This window comes from Rhinopithecus roxellana, chromosome 4 (genome assembly GCF_007565055.1).
Source record: "Rhinopithecus roxellana isolate Shanxi Qingling chromosome 4, ASM756505v1, whole genome shotgun sequence".
Classification (NCBI taxonomy): Eukaryota; Metazoa; Chordata; class Mammalia; order Primates; family Cercopithecidae; genus Rhinopithecus; species Rhinopithecus roxellana.
The window spans coordinates 21,830,725-21,851,566 of record NC_044552.1 but is presented as its reverse complement, the minus strand read 5'-3'; the positions used below and the strand labels follow the sequence as shown (position 1 = coordinate 21,851,566).

Here is a 20,842-nt window from a genome sequence, read left to right as displayed (position 1 = left end):
TAAATACAGACATATATGTTTATTTAGTTTTTTATTGATGTATCGTTCCATGTGCTGGCTGGCTTAGTAGATTAGATGCTGATACTGAGTGGATTTTTGATCTTTGCAAGGGCCTCTTTTTTTGTGTGGTGAATTTATTTATTTATTTATTTATTTATTGAGAAGAAGTCTTGCTCTGTCACCAGGCTGGAGTGCAGTGGCATGATCTTGGCTCACTGAAACCTCTCCCTCCCGGGTTCTAGCAATTCTTCTGCCTCAGTCTCCCAAGTAGCTAGGACTACAGGCACAGGCCACCACACCCGGCTAATTTTTTGTACTTTTAGTAGAGACGGGGTTTCACTGTGTTAGCCAGGATGGTCTCCATCTCCTGACCTCGTGATCCGCCCACCTTGGCCTCCTAAAGTGCTGGAATTACAGGTGTGAGCCACCGGGCCCAGCCTTGTGTGGTGAATTTAATTGATTTTTTTCCAAAGCTCCCAACATCTCTTTATGTCCTAATATCACATGATGAATGTTTTCTCCCTTTTGATTCCAGCAAAGAAATTTCTTTATTTTCAGTTATTGTCCTATTATTTCTTTCTTTATTTTTTCAGACAGAGTCTCACTCCGTCACCCAGGCTGGAGTGCAATGGCGCAATCTCGGCTCACCGCAACCTCCGCCTCCTGGGTTCAAGCAATTCTCCTGCCTCAGCTTCCCGACTAGCTGAGATTACAGGTGCCCACCACCACGCCCAGCTAATTTTTTTGTGTTTTTAGTTGAGACGGAGTTTCACCATGTTGGCCAGGCTGGTCTCAAATGTCTGACCTCAGGTGATCCACCCACCTCGGCTTCCCAAAGTGCTGGGATTACAGGCGTGAGCCACCGTGCCCGGCCTGTCCTATTATTTTATTTTCAATAGAGCGCACTTGCTCTGGTGTACCAGCTGTTGACCTAAGAAATGAGAACTTGACAAATTACTGATATCATACTGACCCTATATGCCTTTGAGTTCTTGTGTTCTATGACATGTAAACATCGAACATTTCCAAGTAATTTAAATGTAAAGCAACTAAGTCACTACCACCTTTCTTTATCTTAGTTTTAAATTGGAGTGCATGCAGATGGTGAAATAAAGCCACATTGCTTGCAGTGCTAGGACCTCTGGCTCCATCCAGTTTTTGGTGGTGGAGGGAGCAGGATAGGGGAGAATAATGCATGGGTATGTATCCCACTCAGCCATTTGTCTTTCAGTAACACTATGATTGTTGCCACTATGTCATTTACTCTAATTTCTCCTCTTCCTGGTTTCCCATTGAAGCCAACTGCTTTTAAAATATATGTACCATGGAACACACATAAGCTGAAGTAGAATGGATTCTCATGATAGATTAGAACAAGACTTTAGTGAAGAGAACTGGTTCTGAAGGAAACAAAAAGTTTCTCATGAGAAAGGTAACTGAACATATATATTAGTCTGTTCTCACCCTGCTAAGAAAGACATACCCAAGACTGGGTAATTTATAAAGGAAAGAGGTTTCATGGACTTACAGCTGCACATGGCTGGAGAGGCCTCACAATTATGGCAGAAGGCAAAGGAGAAGCAAAGGCATATCTTACATGGTGGCAGGTAAGAAGGCATGTGGGGGGAACTGCCTTTTATAAAAACATCAGAGTTCATGAGAATTATTCACTGTCATGAGAACAGCAGGGGAAAAACCTGCCTCCATGATTCAATTACTTCCCACCAGGTACCTGCCATGACACATGAAGATTATTACAAGTCAAGGTGAGATTTGGGTGGTGACACAGAGCCAAATCATATCAATATGTAAACTAGCTTTCCATATTCACTCCACTCTGGTTGCCCTATCAGTAGGCAAAGGAGTTATTACATTGCTTTTTGTCATTTTTGTTTTTTAAATTTTAGAGATGTAGTCTTGCTATGTTGCCCAGGCTGGCCTCCAACTCACGCTCAAGTGATCCTCATGCCTCAGCCTCCTGAGTAGCTGGGACTATAGGCAAGGGCTGCCATTGTATGCCCGGCTGTTACTGTGTTGTTGTGATTAATGGTTTGGTTCTGTTTCTTCATAATAACTTATAATAATGACCCAGTTTTATTTTTATTTTATTTTTTACTTTTGAGACAGAGTCTCACTCTTTCTCCCAGGCTGGGGTGCAGTGGCACGATCTCAGCTCACTGCAACTTCCACCTCCCAGGTTCAAGCGATTCTCCTGCCTCAGCCTCCATAGTAGCTGGGATTACAGATGCACGTCACCATGCCCAGCTAATTTTTGTATTTTTAGTAGAGATGGGGCTTCGCTTTGTTGGCCAGGCTGGTCTCGAACTCCTGATCTCAAGTGATCCACCCACCTTGACCTCCCAAAGTGCTGGGATTACAGGTGTAAGCCATTGTGCCTGGCCAACCCAGTTTTAATAAGAAATAGTAAGAAACAATTTTAAAAGAAATAAGACATTTAATAAGGAATAAGAATAAAAAATTGTTTCTTCCCTATTATGCACACAATAAATTACATGCTATCATCATTATCATTTTTGTCATCATCACAGTTTTCATTATCATTATTATCCATTGGCATGCCACACGCTAATAAGCACAGTCCCTAAAGTCAAAAAAAGGAGAGATAAATTTGATTAAATCAAAATTTAAAATGTATTTAAAAAATTAATTTTAGCCTTTAGGTTTATTTTATTTTATTTTATTTTATTTTATTTTATTTTATTTTTTATTTTTTTTTGAGACGGAGTCTTGCTCTGTCGCCCAGGCTGGAGTGCAGTGGCACGATCTCGGCTCACTGCGAGCTCCGCCTCCTGGGTTCACGCCATTCTCCTGCCTCAGCCTCCCAAGTAGCTGGGACTGCAGGCGCCCACCACCACACCTGGCTAATTTTTTGTATTTTTAGTAGAGACGGGGTTTCACTGTGTTAGCCAGGCTGGTCTCGATCTCCTGACCTCGTGATCCACCCACCTCAGCCTCCCAAAGTGCTGGGATTACAGGCATGAGCCACCATGCCTGGCAAAGCCTTTAGTTTTAAAGAAATTGGAGATTGTCAAAGATTTCGAATACCTTAGAGACAAAGAATACCGTAGAACAAAATTAACACATTGATGAATCCGATAATTTTATAGGTCAACTTGACTGGGCCACAGGATGCCCAGACATGTGTTTAAATGTTGTTTCTGGGTATGTCTGTGAGGATGTTTCCAGAAGACAGTAGCATTTGAATTGCTGGACTGATAAAGCGGATGGTTTTCCTCAATGTGGGTGGACATAATCCAATCCATTGAGGGTCTGAATAGAACAGAAGGAGGGAGAAGGTTGGATTCACCTTCCCTCTGCTTGACAGGTTGTGCGGGAACACTGATATTCTGTCCTTGATGCACCTGGTTCTCAGGCCCTCAGACTTGATAAGAATCTATGCCACTCACCCTCCAGCTCTTAGGCCTTCCAAATATACCACTAGCTTTTTTGGGTCTCCAGCTTGCAGATGGTAGATCATGGAACCTCTCAGCCTCCAGAATTGTGTAAAGCAAAATCTTAAAATAAGTCTCCTTATATATGTAATACATATGCATAATATTTGTTATAGTAACATAATAAGTATTATTCATTATGTTAGGATATGTTATAATATATACTAATTATAATTATACTACAATGTTATAAAATGTGCATATAATAAATTATATGTATAATAATATATATCTATATAATCTGTTACTCTGGAGAACTCGGACTAACACAACGACAGATTTGGAGAAGTTATTTGCAATATTTAAAACCAGCAATGAAGTCATTCTTAGAATATACAAAGAACAATTGCAAAGCAATAACAAATCTGCCAACTCTTGACGTTAGATTTATTTTAAAAAAAACATTTATTGGCTGGGCGCAGTAGCTCACACCTGTAATCCCAGCACTTTGGGAGGCCGAGGAGGGTGGATCATGAGGTCAGGAGTTCTAGACCAGCCTGACCAAGATGGTGAAACCTCATCTCTACTAAAAATACAAAAATTAGCCAGGCACGGTGGCAGGCGCCTGTAATACCAGCTACTCAGGAGGCTGAGGAAGGAGAATCACTTGAACCCAGGAGGCAGAGATTGCAGTGAACCGAGATCGTGCCACTGCACTCCAGCCTGGGCAACAGAGCAAGACTCCGTCTCAAAAACAAAAAGCAATAACAACAAAAAACCAGATTTATTGAGGCATAATTGGTATACAAAGAACTGCACAAAATGTGTACAATATGATGAATTTGGGCATAGGGAAATACCCATGATCCATCAACGCAATCAAGGTAATAGACATATCCACCAACCAAAATTTCCTTATGTCTCTTTGGGTTTTTTTGGTTTTGTTTTGTCTTTATTTTTTGTATGTGGTATAAACATTTAACGTGAGATCTGTCATCTTAACAAATTTTGAAGCGTACAATACTTTATTGTTAACCATAGGTGCTATGTTGTACAGCAGATCTCTAGAACGACGTGTAGCATAACTGAAATATATCCATTGAGCAACAATTCCCCATCTTCTTCAGCCTCCCAGCCCCTGGCAGCCACTATGGCATTCTCCATTTCTGAGTTTAACTATTACATACCTCATGCAAGTGGAATCATGCAGTATTTGTGCTGTGACTGGTTTATTTCAATTCCCATAATGTCCTCCAGGTTCATCAGTATTGTTGCAAATGGCAGGATTTTCTTCTTTTCTAAGGCCTAATAATTTTCCATTGGATATATATGCAACACTTTCTTTTTTCATTCATCTGTCAATGGATACAGGTTGTTTCCATATCTTGGCTACTGTGAATAATGCTACAAGGAACATGGAAGTGCATATATCTCCTTGAGATCCTAATTTCAATTTTTTGGAAATATACCCAAAAGTGGGATTGCAGGATCACATGGTAGTCTTATTTTTAATTTTTGGAAGAACCTCCATATTGTTTTTCATTGCTGCTTCACCATTTTACATTCCCACCAACAAGTATACAGGGGCTTCAATTTCTCCACATCCTTGCCAACACTCGTTATCTTTCTTGTTGTCGTTTTTTACAATAGCCATCTTTACAAGTATGAAATGACATGTCATCGTAGTTTTGATTTGCATTTTCCTGATAATTAATGATGTTGAGCATCTTTTTATATACTTGTTGGTCATTTGTATGTCTTTTTTGGAGAAATGTGTTCAAGTATTTTGCCCATTGTTTAATTAGGTTATTTGGTTTTTGTTTGTATTCTTTTTTTGCTATTGTGTTGTATGAGTCCTTTATATATTTTGAAAATTAGCTGCTTTACAGGTATATGATGTGCAAATGCTTCCTCCCATTCTGTAGGTTACCTTTTTATTCTGTTGTTTTCTTTTGCTATGAAATTATTGAGACTTCTAACTTTTGCTTGTTTCAGTAGTGTAAAATGAAGTTTTGTTGTTATTTATTGTTGATTACTAATGAATTAATACTGCATCTTCACATCCTCATTAGCCTCTTGTATCTTTTCTTTTTGTAAATGCCTGTTTATATCCTTATTTGACTTTCTATTTGTTTGTTTTTGGTTTACACTGCTGGGTAAAATGCAGAATAACACACAGCCATCCTCAGAGAAATTGGCTAGTATTTAGGCAAACATGTTAACACATTCTCTATGACCAAATGTAATAGACACAGATGCTCTGCCCAGATCTACCTGGACTTGTTGCCTCAGCTAATACAAGTGCATTCAGCAGACAATCCACAACTGTCAGGACTTTCAGGGATTGTCTCAGCTGCAGAGCTGCCTGCCCAAGATCACATCCTTTTTGAGGCTGTTCACATCAAATGAGTGAAGGGGCAAGAATATATATATATACACACATATATATACACACACACATACACACACACACACACACACACACACACACACACATATATATATATATATATATATATATATATATATTTTAGACAGAGTTTCACTCTTGGTGCCCAGGCTGAAATGCAATGGTGTGATCTTGGCTCACCATAACCTCTTCCGCCTGGGTTCAAGCAATTCTCTTGCCTCAGCTTCCCAAGTAGCTGGGATTACAAGCATGCGCCACCACACCTGCTAATTTTGAAGAGACGGGGTTTCTCCATGTTGGTCAGGCTGGTCTCGAACTCCCCACCTCAGGTGATCTGCCCACCTCGGCCTCCCAAAGTGCTGGGATTACAGGCGTGAGCCACCGTGCCCAGCAGAGGGGGCAAGAATATTAAGGCCCCAAAGTGGATCAGATGAACCACTTAGCCTCAGAACTCCCCATGGTGTTAGCTGAGGCTGTCAGGCATGCATCCTACCTTGCATGCATCCTAGCTTGACTTCTTCTCAATCTTGAGTCTACTCTCTGCCTTCCACAGATGTGGATCTCAAAGATACTGCATAATAAACATCCTGCACATTAAACTCTATCTCGTTGGGCACAGTGGCTCACGCTTATTGGGAGACCAAAGTGGGTGGATCATTTGAGGTCAGGAGTTCAAGACCAGCCTGGCCAACATGGTGTAACTCTGTCTCTACCAAAAAATTGCACACACACACAAAAATTAACTGGGTGTGGTGGTATGAGCCTGTAATCCCAGCTACTTGGGAGGCTGAGGCACAAGAATCGCTTGAATCTGGGAGGTGGAGGTTGTAGTAAGCAGGGATCGTGCCACTGCACTTCAGCCTGGGTGACAGAGTGAGACCTTGTCTCAAAAAAACAAAACAAAACAGAACAAAACAAAACAACTCTATCTCAAGGTCCACTTCACAGATAATCAAACCTGTGACATCAAGCCACTATGCTCCTGTGTATAGGTGGAAAATTGTAAGAAAATTCTTACACATACATGTACAGGGACATGAGGAAAGATTTTTATTGCATCATTTATTATCAGATATTTATATATTACATCTTTATTTGTACATATATTTATATATTAGTATATATAATTTGTATTTATATATTATTATAAACTCTCTCCTTCTGGGTTTTTATGGAGGTTTCATTACATAAGCATGACTGGTTAAATCACTGGCCATTGGTGATCAGCTAAGCCTTTAGTGCCTCTCTTCTCCCTGGAGGTTTGGGGTTGGAGCTGAAAGTTCTATCCCTCTGATCACAAGGTCGGTTTCCCTGACAACCAGCCCCTGAGGCTATCCAGGAGCTCAGCAAGAGTCTTCTCATTAGAAAAAAAAGGTCTTAGGAGCTCTGTGTCAGGAACTGGGGTCAAAGATCAAATATTAGAACAAAAGATTTTCCTACTGCCCACCTAAGGGTTTCAGAAGTTCTTATGTCAGTAACCAGGGGCACAGATATATTTTTGTGTGTGTGTATATATATATACACATATATACACACACATATAATATATATACACACATACACACACACATATATATATAATATATGTATTTCTTTTATTTTTCTTTTCTTTTTTTTTGAGAGAGGGTCTCTGTCACCCAGCCTGGAGTGCAGTGGTATGACTAACTCGCTGCAGCCTCGATCTTCCTGGCTGAAGCGAAGTCCCACTGCAGCCCCCCACAAATAGCTGGGGCTACAGGTGCGCACAGCCAGCCACTGCTAATTTTTAAAGAAATTATTTTTGGTAGAGACGGAGTTGCCTAGGCTGGTCTCTGAACTCCTAGACTCAAGCAATTCTCCCACCTCAGCCTCCCAAAGTGCTGGGATTACAGGCGTGAGCCACTGTTGGTCTGTATTTCTTATATCAAAGTATCATAGTGGTAGACCTACACACTAACTACTCTGCATCCATTATGTGGCAGGCCAGGTTTCACCAACTCAGGCCTGCATCACAGCTGTTTCAGTACTGACCAAGTGGTTAAGTTAAATATGAAAAGCTTAAAAACGCCAGTGCCCTTATACAAAGGCTAGAATGTAACAAAAGCCCCTCAGAGTTTTGCCTAGGACTTCCGTGGGCTTTAAAGCATGACAAAATATTGAAGGAGTTCTTAACAGGACCCATTTAGGATTAAACAAGTTTTATTGGGAGTCTGAAGAAACTCCCCAGGCCTCCACAAACAAGCTTATTGGAGGTCTGAAGGAACTCCCCAAACCTCCGTGATTTAGCAGGAGACGAGATAAGGGTAATCACCCCAGCGCCTAGACCCATTTAGATTAAGTAAACTTACTGAGGCTCCAGAGGAAGGTGTTCAAGACTCAGACCTTAGTTATAGATTAAAAGAAGTTAATCACTTATGTCTTTAGATGAATGCACACTTACATGTAGACATATAGCTTAAAAGGTATATAAGCTCTGGAAAACTTTGACATTTTGAGTTGGTCTGGCAATAATTTCCAGGCCTTCTACCTGTAACTGGTTACAGGAATAAAAACCCTCTTCTGGCTGGGCGCGGTGGCTCAAGCTTGTAATCCCAGCACTTTGGGAGGCCGAGACGGGCGGATCACGAGGTCAGGAGATCGAGACCATCCTGGCTAACACGGTGAAACCCCATCTCCACTAAAAAAAAAATACAAAAAACTAGCTGGGCGAGGTGGCGGGGGCCTGTAGTCCCAGCAACTCGGGAGGCTGAGGCAGGAGAATGGCGTAAACCCGGGAGGCGGAGCTTGCAGTGAGCTGAGATCCGGCCACTGCGCTCCAGCTTGGGCGACAGAGCAAGACTCCGTCTCCAAAAAAAAAAAAAACCAAAACTCTCTTCCTCCCCAGTTCATCTGCATCTTGTTATTGGGCATGGAGAATAAGGGTCTGCTGTCAGCCAGACCCTTAGTTTGGTCCAGAAACAATTAGAACAATGAAGAAAATATACATGTAGTAACATACAAACATCATGTTTAAAGAGTAAGAAATAATACTGAATTCTATAAATCACAGCACTTACATTATTAAAAATATATGCACAAAAGCAACACAAGTTACAATAAGACATACAAATAAAAAGGCACATTAAATACATTCAAATTATGGGAGAAATCTGAGACAAGAAAGGGAAAATTAGATTTTTTAAAAAGGAACAAATAGGCGGAGCGCCGTGGCTCAGGCCTGTAATCCCAACACTTTGGGAGGCCCAGGTGGGAGGGTCTTGGAGACCAGTCTGGGCAACATGGGGAAACCCCATTTCTACAACAAATACAAAAAAATGAGCGGGGCATGGCGGTGCATGTCTGTAGTCCCAGCTATTCAGAAGGCTGAGGTGGGAGAATCACCCGCGCCTAAGAGGTCCAGCGGCAGTGAACTGAGATAAATAAATAAATAAATAAATAGGCTGGGCGCTGTGGCTCACACCTGTAATCCCAGCACTTTGGGAGGCTGAGGCGGGCAGATTACTTGAGGTCAGGAGTTCAAAACCAGCCTGTCCAACATGGTGAAACCCCGTCTCTACCAAAAATATAAAAAATTAGCTGGGCGTGGTGGCGCGCCTGTAATCCAGCTACTCAGGAGGCTGAGGCAGGAGAATCGCTTGAACTCGGGAGGCAGAGGTTGCAGTGAGCCGAGATCGTGTCACTGCACTCCAGCCTGGGTGACAGAGACACCATCTAAAAAAAAAACAATAAAAATTAAAAATTAAAAATAAATAAAATAAGAGAGGAGCCTTCTACAAACTGCTGTGGAAGAGAAGACCATGATTACCTTAAATCTATCTGAAATAAAAATAGAATAAAATGAGGCAGAGTGGGAAGGGGGTTTGGCTTCAGCCTACCCTTACTAGGCCATTCCTTCATGCATCTCCACTGATCACAAAATCTACGCCACTGCCTCACTGACGCCATAATATTAGAACCATGCATTTAAAAGAATTCCAGGAACTGACCTTAGGAGACAACCACGGTTGCCGAGTGTCCCACTTTGGGAAGGAATGTTGAACAATCGACTGATTTACAGTCTGTTGCCTCCGGCCAGACCACAGGGCGGCCCTTTAACTCAAGATAACCAGAGCAAGTAGGTTTGCCGCCCTGCACGCCCTACCCCGATGTCAGTTCCCGCGCTTTGCCTCTTAAGAAAGCCCGACTCGCGCTCCGGAGCTCCCAGCAGAGGCCGCTGCCTCGCCTCCCACTTGTCAGGCCCGGCTGGAAGCGGCGGGAAACCTCTCTTCACACCTCGGTGACCTGGTGGCTGCCGGGACACAGAGCCTTTGGGTGGTGGCATGTGTGCGGGGCGGGAAGAACCGCGCAGAGGCCACTGGAGCGCAGGGCCCCGGAAGACGGAGCTAGGGACGGGCTAGGCCACCTCTTTAGGCCACGGCGCGGGGCAGATCCGGTCCTCGGGCGACCGCTCTGTCCCAATTGGGCGAGACCTACCTGGTCCTGATGACAACGGACAACGGCCTTAACGGCCGGAAGGTCAGCGGAGTCCCGGATGAGGACGAGTGGAACGATAATGGCCGTGGGGCGGTTGGCCTTCCTTCTACCAGACCTTGATGTGGGAAGAGAGAAATGGAGTAACAGGCCCCATTTGGCGCTTTGGAGATGCCCACGCTTTGGGAAGATGTACCGGCGTTTATAGAAGGTCTGTGTATATAATGTGAGAAAACTGCTCTCAGCTTCCCCCAAAACTTTTACAAGACAACGTTTGCCACATCTAGCCCTTCCAGAGGGAAAGAAGCTGCCGACGTATGATAGAGTAAGAATATCACACATCTTGTAAATTCCCATTTGTTTTTTAAAAAATCGTAGAAAATAAACATCTTCTGTAGATGACTTTTTGAAATGGAGTTTTTGCACCACCTCTGGAAGCAACACCAGGAGCAGACACATACACGTTTGTTCAGTGGGTTAGACTAGGACATGGAGAAGTGAGAAGGAAGAGAAGAAGGTCCTATGCCAGACTGGTCATATTTAGAAGACGTTTACATATTATAATCATTGTCTTGTGTGTGCATTTTATTCCTCACTACTGTTTATGTAGCTGACAACTTCAAGTACTTTTTGAAATGTCTAGTCTTTTTTTTTTTTTTTTTTTTTTTTTGATATGGAGTCTCTGTTGCCCAGGCTGGAGTGCAGTGGCATGATCGTGGTCGCCTCCCATGTACAAGTGATTCTCCTGCCTCAGTCTTCCAAGTAGCTGGGATTACAGGCACGTGCCACCATGCCCAGCTAATTTTTGTATTTTTAGTAGAAACAGAGTTTCACCATTTGGCCAGGCTGGTTTTGAACTCCTGACCTCAAGTGATCCGCCCACCTTGGCCTCCCAAAATGCTGGGATTACAGGCCTGAGCCACTGCTCCTGGAAATGTCTAGTCTTTTTAGATGTTCTGAAGTGTCTAATTTGTGTTAAAATTAGAAATAGTAAAATAACACATTTGGTAAATATCTTTTGGTTAAAATTCGTATGAAATGTTTTAAGAGGAGAATGGCCAACTACCAGTTCAGTAACACACGTTGTGTTTATACACTAGTTCAGGGGAGGAGGAGAAGGAGGCTGTGCAGACAGCCCTATGCCACCAGTGTGCTTACAGTGAGGCAAGATTAGCTATTGTCTCTCATGTCTGTTCACTTTGTTTTCCTTATCTGTGTATACAGTGTTTATAGAGAAAAACAAGCCCTAATTTACATGTAGACTTTCTAGACATTAAAGAGGTTTCCAGTATATAACAAAAGTAGAGTTAGTAAACTAATATATTTTGAACATTTTGTTTTAAAATTCCTTGGGAAGATTGTCTTCTGAAAATTTGAACATTATTGGCCACTGGGTTGAGATGGGAAGGGTTCTAGGCTGGAATATTTTTATTTGAAAGACACTTTCAGATTTTAACTATTGTTACATGTGTACAGTTTATTCAAGACTGCTTTGCAGGACCAGCACGGTGACTCACGCCTGTAATCCAAGCACTTTAGGAGGCCGAGGTGGGTGGATTGCTTGAGGCCAGGAGTTCAAGACCAGCCTGGCCAACATGGTAAAACCCCATCTCTACTAAAAATAGAAAAATTAGCTGGGTGTGGTGGTGCATGCCTGTAATCCCAGCTACTTGGAAGACTGAGATGGGAGAATCACTTGAACCTGGGAGGTGGAGGTTGCAGTGAGCCAAGATCATACCACTGCACTCCAGGCTGGGTGATGGAGCAAGACCCTGTCTCAAAAAAAAAAAAAAAAAAAAAAAAAAAAAAAAAAAAAAAAAAGACTGCTTTGTATATAGTGGGCAAATATACTCCTTACCTGAAACATCTAGCCTATCTAGATGTTTAGAAGTGCCTGGCATATGTTAAATGTACAGGTAACATTTAACCTCTATTGTAAAAGTAAGAGTAAAATAATCACTTAAAAATATCTTTTTGCTAAAATTCATAAGAAATAGTGTCTTTTGAAAGTGGAATTGTTGCCGGGCGCGGTGGCTCACGCCTGTAATCCCAACACTTTGGGAGGCCAAGGCGGGTGGATCATGTGAGGTCAGGAGTTCGAAACCAGCCATGGTCAACATGGTGAAACTCTGTCTCTACTAAAAATACAAAATCAACTGGGCATGGTGGCGCATGCCTGTATTCCCAGCTTCTTGGGAGGCTGAGGCAAGAGAATCACTTGAACCTGGGAGGCAGAGATTTCAGTGAGCCAAGATCATGCCATTGCACTCCATCCTGGGCAACAAGAGTAAAACTCCATTTCAAAAAAAAAAAAAAAGAAAAGAAAAGAAAGTGGAATTGTTAAACCACCTCTGTGAGCGGTATAGTAGTGTCTATACTTGTTTAATGGTTTAGTGGAAGTGGGAGGAAAGATATTGCAAAAGGTAATATGCTAGTGTGTTTATACTTGGACTTTTTAGACACCATTTTTCTGTATGTTTTGTGGATTTTGTTTTGCAGTGTATAAACTTTATAATAAACAAATGAGTCATAATTTTGCAACATCTAGTCCCTTAGATGTTAGAGGTTGCCAGTGTATGACAAAGTACTCAGTAAAATTAGCACCTTTTGTACACTTTGTGTTGAAATGCATAGGAAAGCTTGTCTTCTGTAAATGACTTTTGGATACAAATTTGTTCCACCATCTCTAAGCATTACATGTGCCTGTACGTGTCCACTGAATTGAAGTCAGAGAGAAGGAAGTGAGGAGGGAATGGTTCAAGACCAAAATGATCGTATTTGGAAGATACCTCAGATTACAACTATTGTTGCATGTATGCAATTTTATTTAACAGTGCTGTGTACATGGTGGAAAAGTTATATGAAATATCTAGTATTTTCAGCTATTTAGAAGTGCTTGATGTATTTAAAAGTAGAAGTAGTTGAATGACACTTTTAAATAGCTTTTAAGACTGATGGGAAATACTGTGTTTGGAAGTGGAATTGTTAAACCACCTCTCTGAACAGTGTGCTCTCTACTTGTTCGTTGAGTTGAGGGAGGTGGGTGGAAAGAAACTGCAAAAGGTGTGTTGTTAGTACTAGAAAATTTCAGCTTATTCATTGCCTTATATGTTATGTGCATTTCATTTAACTTTGCTATATTGTGCATATTGTGTATATACTGGATAAATGAGTTGTCAAGTGTATATTTTATAATATACAGTCTCTAGATATTAAAATTTATAATATCTAGTTAATTTTTATAACATCTAGTCTCTAGATATTAAAGAGGTTGCCAGTTTATGACAAAAGTAGTGTTAATAAACTAACATTTTGTACACTTTGTGTTAAACTTCATTTAAAGACTGTCTTCTGAAAAGGACTTTTGGAAATGAAATGATAACATCGGCTAAGTGACACACGTGCCTATATCCACTGGGTTTGTGGTGGAGAGGAGTTGGAAGAAATTAAGGATTCTAAACTAGAATGTTTCAATTTAGAAGACACTTTCAGATATAACCACTGTTACATGTATGTAGTTTATTCAACACTACTGTGTATATAGTGGACAAACTTAAGTCCTTATTTGAAAAGTCTAGGCTTTCTAAGTGTTTAGAAGTGCACAAAATACATTGTAGATATCCTTTTGATTCATATGAAATATTATCTTTTGAAAATTGATCAAACTACTTCCCTGAGCAGTACACATTATTATATTTGTGCTGGTTCAGGGAGGAAGGAGAAGAAAGTGCAAAGGGCTTTATACCAGTGTGTTTATGGTCTTTTACTGTGCCGTGTATATAGTGTATATAAATCCACAAAGGAGTCCTAATTTACAACATCTAGTCTTTCCAGATGTTAAGGAGGTTGCTAGTGTATGACAAAAGTAGAGTTAGTAAACTGATACATTGAGTACAGTTTGTGTTAAAATTCATAGAGTGTTCCTAAAAACACAGAAGTGAGCTGGGCGCAGTGGCGCATGCCTGTAATCCCAGCACTTTGGGAGGCCGAGGCGGGCAGATCACGAGCTCGGGAGATCGAGACCATCCTGGCTAACGCGATGAAACCCTGTCTCTACTAAAAATACAAAACAATTAGCCGGGCATGTTGGCACACGCCTGTAGTCCCAGCTACTCGGGATGCTGAGGCAGGAGAATCGCTTGAACCTGGGAGGCAGAAGTTGCGGTGAGCCGAGATCACGCCACTACACTCCAGCCTGGGCAACAGAGTGAGATTCCGTCTCAAAACAAAACAAAAAAACCCCCACAGAAGTGAAATTGTTAAAATCTCTAACTGGATGCTTATACCTCTTCTGGATGCTCATACCTGTCCACAGGGTTAATTTAGAGGTGAGAAGGGGAAGAATTCTAGGCCATAATGTTCCTATTTAGAAGACACTTTTAAATTATAGCCTGTGTTATGTATGTGCACCATTTATTCAATGCTACTGTATATACAGTGGAAAACAACTCCGATCTGAAACATCTTGTCTTTCTAGATGCGTAAAAGCACACAACATAGGTTAAAAGTAGAGACTAAGTAACACCTTTCACCAAAATTGCCTAGGAGTGGTTGTATTTGGGAATGGAATTGTTAAACTTGATGTTTTGGAGAGTATACTGACTTTTCACTGGGTAGTGGCAAGTTGTGGAGGAAGAAGTATGTAGGGGGAAGAGTTCTGTACAGGTGAGTTAGATTAGTTCAGATGGTCTAACCATTGTTCTATATGTGCATTTTAGTTAATATTGTTGTATATTAAAAGGTAAGTCCTTTTGCTCAAAGTGTGTTGGAAGTAGAGGTAGTAAAACAATCCCTTTATATCCTTGTATTAGTTTTTAGGAAGGCCTGTCTTCTGGGAGTGACCTTTGTTAATCCACCTCTTGGAGCTGGACATAGCCACTTGGATGGTGGAAGAGGGAGAAGAGGAAAGGTGATGGGAAAGGCTCTTTGCTAATATCTCCATTATCTAGAACATGGTTTTAGATGATAACCATATGTCTATATGAGCCCTTTACTTTTCAGTAAACATCTTTAGAAGAGATGTATCTTGGACATGGAATTGTGAAACCACCACTGGGCAATGTTTATCAGGACTTGTTCATCAGGTTAGCAGTAGAGGGGCAGAAGGAAGTATAAAGGGAGAGATGAATGCAGATGTGTCCATATTTCCATTTTGATGAGAGCCATTGATATATGTGCATCTCCTTTGGCTGTACTATAGGAACACATGAAGTAATTCAAGGGAAACATATCTTCTTGCTAATATTTTAATGGTATAGATCTGTTAATGAATTCTCTTAGAAACCTTATACTTAGTGTATTCACTTGCTTTATGTTTTATTTTAAATTGAGCACTAAGGGAATGCAGTATTTTAATCAGAACTCTGCTAATGCTTTTATCTAGAGGCATGTTGTCATTTTTGCCTTCTATGAAATTTTTGTCCCCAAAAAAGGCAGGATTACATTTTTTTTCTAACAGACTGAGTTGGTGCTGTATATTCTTGGTCATCAAAATACTCATATAGCTTTGCAATTCTGAATTGGTAAATACTTATAATGTGTAAAAAGCATAATATATACTATATACTGTGCAATCTCAATCCCATATAACTGGATGTTATGTCTACACACACACGGGACCTAGAAGGACACATCAAAATATAAACTACTTGTGATTGTGGATGACTTTGTTCTTTGTTTCTTGTGGTTTTTTTTTTCCTTTCTTCCTTCCTTCCTTCTTTCCTTCCTTCCTTCCTTCCTTCTTTCTCTCTCTCTCTTTCTTTTTTTTTGGAGTCTCACTCTGTCACCCAGGCTGGAGTGCAGTGGTGTGACCTCGGCTCACTGCAACCTCCACCTCCCAGATTCAAGCAATTCTCCTGCTTCAGCCTCCTGAGTAGCTGGGATTACAGGCTCACACCACCACACCCAGCTAATTTTTTGTATTTTTAGTAGAGACGGGGTTTCATCATGTTGGCCAGGCTGGTCTCAAACTCCTGACTTCAGGTGATCCACCCACCTCAGACTCCCAAAGTGCAGCGATTACAGGCGTGAGCCACCACGTCTGGCCTCTTGTGTTTTTTAATTTCCTATAATGCACATATTACCTTTAAAAAAAAAGGTTATTTTAAAAACCTGGGGAATAAAAAGCCCTAATGGTTTTAAGCGATTCTTGTACCTCAGCCTCCCGAGTAGTTGGGATTACAGGTGCCTGCCACCACAGCCGGCTAATTTTTGTATTTTTAGTAGAGACGGGGTTGCACCATGTAGCTAGGCTGGTCTTGAACTCCCAACCTCAAGTGATCAGCCCTCCTCGCCTCCCAAAGCACTTGGATTTCAGGCTTGCGTCAACATGCCCGGACTCCATGCCATTTCTTTCTTGAAGGTCAATTTGTCCAGGAGAATTTTCCACATTGTGGATTTAGCTGATTGCATCATTATAATGTTATTAAACACATTTCTGTATCTCCAATATTTACTCTAAACAAATGATTTTTATCTATTTGATTATAGAAATTTAATTTTCAACACCAGTATTTTATTGTGGTCCTGGTTATGTTCTACTTTATTATGGGTCACATGATTTGTGGTTGTCTCACATCTGATGATATAAAATTTAGCTTTGGTTTTAGGTGACATCAGCCTGCTCCAACCATTCTGCAGTCTTTCATCCAATTTCATCTCATGGTTATAGCAGCCATTGCCAATTGTGACCTGGATGTGTTACAGCAATACCAGTTGCAAAATATTGACTCTAATTTTGTAATGTCTCCTGCATTTATTAGCTGTTATTTCCTGAGAAGAAAAATCTTTCCCTCATCAACTATATGTTTATCCTGAAATACATTCCATACGGGAGAGAGAGGATAAATACTTGATTCTTTTCCTTCATTTGTTAGCTTTCAAAATAAAACTGATATTCAAAAACATTCAAAGGTTGAATATGGAAAAGCTATTTTGTGTGTGTGTGTATATGAATGTGTATGTTTATGTTAACTTTGCATCCAGCTTCTTGGTAAAGACCAAATTCTCTATTTATAATTAGTTTTTCATTTTGAGGGGTGGCTTCCAGATATATAATCCTACCAAGATACATAGATAGCTTTATCCCATTCTATCCAACAGTTAATCCTTTAATTACTTTTTCATGTCTAAATGCTTTGGCTAATACCTCCATTACAATGTTTAGTAGTAGTGAAGATAATGAATATCCTTGTCTTGTCATGAAAAATAATTTAAATGTATTTGATCACAAAATACTGTAAAAAGACTTAAATAGGGAATATATACCATAAACACCTCCCCCCCCCCTTTTTTTTCAGACAATGTTTTGCTCTCTTTGCCCAGGCTGGAGTGCAGTGACACAATCAAAGCTCACTGCAGCCTTAACCTCCTGGGCTCAAGTGATCCTCCTGCCTCAGACTCCCAAGTAGCTAGCTGGGAATACAGGCATGCACCACCATGACCTGCTAATAAAAAAAAAAAAGATTGTTTGTAGAGATGAGGTCTCTCTGTGTTGCCCAGGCTGGTCTGGAACTCCTGGGCTCAAGCAATTCTTCTGCCTCAGCTTTTCAAAGTTCTGGGATTACAGGCATAAGCCACCATGCCCAGCCTCATAAACATCTATTAACATTATATATTATACAGAATTATTTATCAGAATAAAACATAATTTCTAGAAATCAATAAGTTAAAAAGGGGAAAACTGGTTTCTTTCCTCTCATACTATATATTTGATCAATATTTCATACTAGCTCTGGCGTAGGCAAATCACCTTTAATTTGGATTGATTACCATATGTAGGTGTTGTGGGAGACTTTTTTGTGTTAGGGGCAGTGGAGGTGGTCTTCTAGTTAAATGTGTTTGTAAAATGAGTTCAACATGTGTTGGGGACCAGCCTCAACACCACCCCTAGGGTACCCAAAGTCCGGTGGTGACAAAGGATTGAGAAGAGACAAGTTAAGAGTAAAGGTGGGGAGCCAGCGGGCCAGTTGCAAAATAGAGGCTGCAAAAGGCTCAGAGCTCTGGTCTCCGCTAAGAGTACAATCACTTAGATCTAACAAGCAGATGTTCCGGGCAAAAAAGTGAATAGGTGGCAGTGCGTCATAGCCGTAATCTATAGCAATAGCGGTTTAAATGAATCTCCTTTGTGCTCAAACGGCATATCTTTAACTTATCAGAGAGTAGCTAGTGGGAGCAGGCTAAACTAGGAGCCTGCACGTCTGTCCACATTCCAGTGTTTCGAAGGAGTGTCTTTCTCCTTGAACACAGTGTTTACAGATAAGAGAGCGGGTCTCGCTCTGAGCGTGGGAACATGATGGCAATTAGGAGGCTTTCCTCCTCAGAGGCCTCTTGTGGCTTTCCACAACTTATTGTCTCATATTTTTACGGCCAGTTTATGCAGGCATCCCACAAGCTCTTTTCCCACAAGCCCTTTTCCCAACAACATGTCATTTATGTTTAATGACATTTTCTTGAACAAGAGATATTTGGATGCCTGGTCTCACACTCCCACTAAGCTATTTCAGCAAATGGGCAGTAGTTCTGGCTTCATTTAACCAGCCAATCCCATCTGTCTCATTCAGGTTAGATTTGGGAGGCACCCTATGCTATGGCAGACAGCATTTTATTGTCCTTCGTGTACCTATCACCCCATGATGCTAACGGGGCCCACTGCTTCCCTATCTGGTGATTCAAGAAAAGGTAAGGTATAGGGTGGTTGGAAGCTCAGAAGAAAGACATCAATAAGATATGTTTCTGCTATTAAACCTCCATGCTGTTCTTTGCTCCAAGAACTCTTCAGAATTCAGAAAAGAAAAGAAAAAAACAGTGAATAAAACAAAGGGTCTCTTATTATTTTTATGTTTTTTCTGTTTTTTTCTTTCTGTTTTTCAGTAATACCATAGCATGAAATCCAAAGAAACCAGGCCGATTAATTTGCAAAAATGCTTGTTACAAAGGGTTCAAGACCTTCCTAGTGTGGCAATGCTATCTATCGATACGGATATTGAACACCGCAAAGGCTGTACAGACAAGCAGAAAATTGAGTGAGTGAGACCAGGTTTATTTAACGGGAGGGAGAAATGAAAGTGGAAAGCCGGGGGAGAAAGTGCTCACTCCCAAAACTGGTGGAGGTGCCGGGGATTGAACCCGGGACCTCGTACATGCTAAGCACGCGCTCTACCACTGAGCTACACCCCCAACCACAGGCAGCTTGCTTTGCATTTCTTTCATGATTTATAATCAGTATTTCTCAAAGATTTAGTAAATTGCAGTGAAATCATGAATGCAAACTCCGCAATTTGTGAAACAGCTAGCCTAGGTCCTGCACAAGCAGCGTCCAAAGAAAGCAACACAGTGAAATTACAAAGGAAGGAGCCTGAAAGCAGACAATCTGTTGTCTCTCGCATTTTCCAGCTTGATTTCCTGCTCTTTTCAACCATAAGGCCCCAGGAGGCCAAAGCCAGTAGCGCAGTACCAGCTGAGACCTACGTGTTTGAAGGGGAACTGTAGGGGGGCATCAAAGGGGATCCTCGCCTACCGAGTTCCAGTCCCCGCGCCCAGCGCCGCCTTTCTTGGAACAAATACTCTCAAATCACTTCCGTTTCCAAAAGCCCATAACGTCCACTGAACATTTAGTGGTGATGGCAGGGAACGTTCTTGCGAGCTCAAGATGTCATGAATCAATCACAAGGACAAACTGGAAACCTGGACCCGGGTGAGAGGCATCACGTAGGCACCCAGATCGGCACTTCTAGAGTACTTTACCTCCGACAAAACTCTGAGGGTCCCCTGCTAAGCCAAGCTGGTGGGGGTGGGGGTGGGGTAGTAGTGTTATTTGAAAAAAAGATGAATTAGGTTAAGGCAGGGCTGGCATCTGTTTCTTGGCGACCGATCTGTAGGAAACCATGGAGCAATGAAAAATTATTGGTTTCTCGAATGGTGAGGGGAGGTGGGGGAAGCTTCCCACGTTTTAAAGAGCTGGCCCAGCCAACCCAGATTCACAACTACTGACTTCTGAGGCACCTCCGTTGAAATCTCTCCCTCTCTCTTTCTGAAACAATTTATAACTCACTAAAAAGTTGAAAAAATAGAAATAATACAAAAATACCCTTCTATCTTTTACTCGGATTTAGATATTATTAATATTTTACCCCATTTGCCTTATCATTTGCTGCTTCTCTCTCCTGTACGTTGCATACATCACTTCTATTTCCTTTACTAAGTATTTTACTATATACCCACAGTACTATTAGGAACTTTTGTAAATTTAACATTGATACAATAGCTGTATTTAATCTACAGTCTGCATTTCAAGTTGACCAATTGACTTGATGTTTCCCTCTCATACAGGATCTAGTCTAGGGTCAGGCGTTGCATTTAGTTGTCATATCTTTTTTAGTCTTCTTTAATGAAGAATATTTGCATAGTCTTCATTTTTTATGACATTGATATGTCATTTTAAAAATAGTGTTATTTTCATTTCTTTCTTTTTTTTTTCCGAGACAGAGTCTCGCCCTGTCGCCCAGCTGGAGTGCAATGGCTCGATCTCGGCTCACCTGCAACCTCTGCCTCCCGAGTTCAAATGATTCTC

The 20,842-nt window shown here is 41.2% G+C and overlaps 1 protein-coding gene and 1 non-coding gene across 2 annotated transcripts in view; one reads left to right on the top strand and one right to left on the bottom strand.

Moving 5' to 3' along the window:
* Window positions 1-10,348: 10,348 nt before the first annotated feature.
* The window catches only part of ZBED9 (zinc finger BED-type containing 9), a 44,448-nt gene continuing 33,954 nt past the window's right edge, over window positions 10,349-20,842 (top strand). The window contains exon 1 of the mRNA XM_030929088.1: window positions 10,349-10,498. The gene's annotated coding sequence lies outside the window, so the exon portion shown is untranslated. The remainder of the gene's footprint in view (window positions 10,499-20,842) is intronic.
* TRNAA-AGC lies at window positions 19,378-19,449 on the bottom strand. Its single transcript has one exon. It is a non-coding gene; the product is annotated as a tRNA-Ala (tRNA).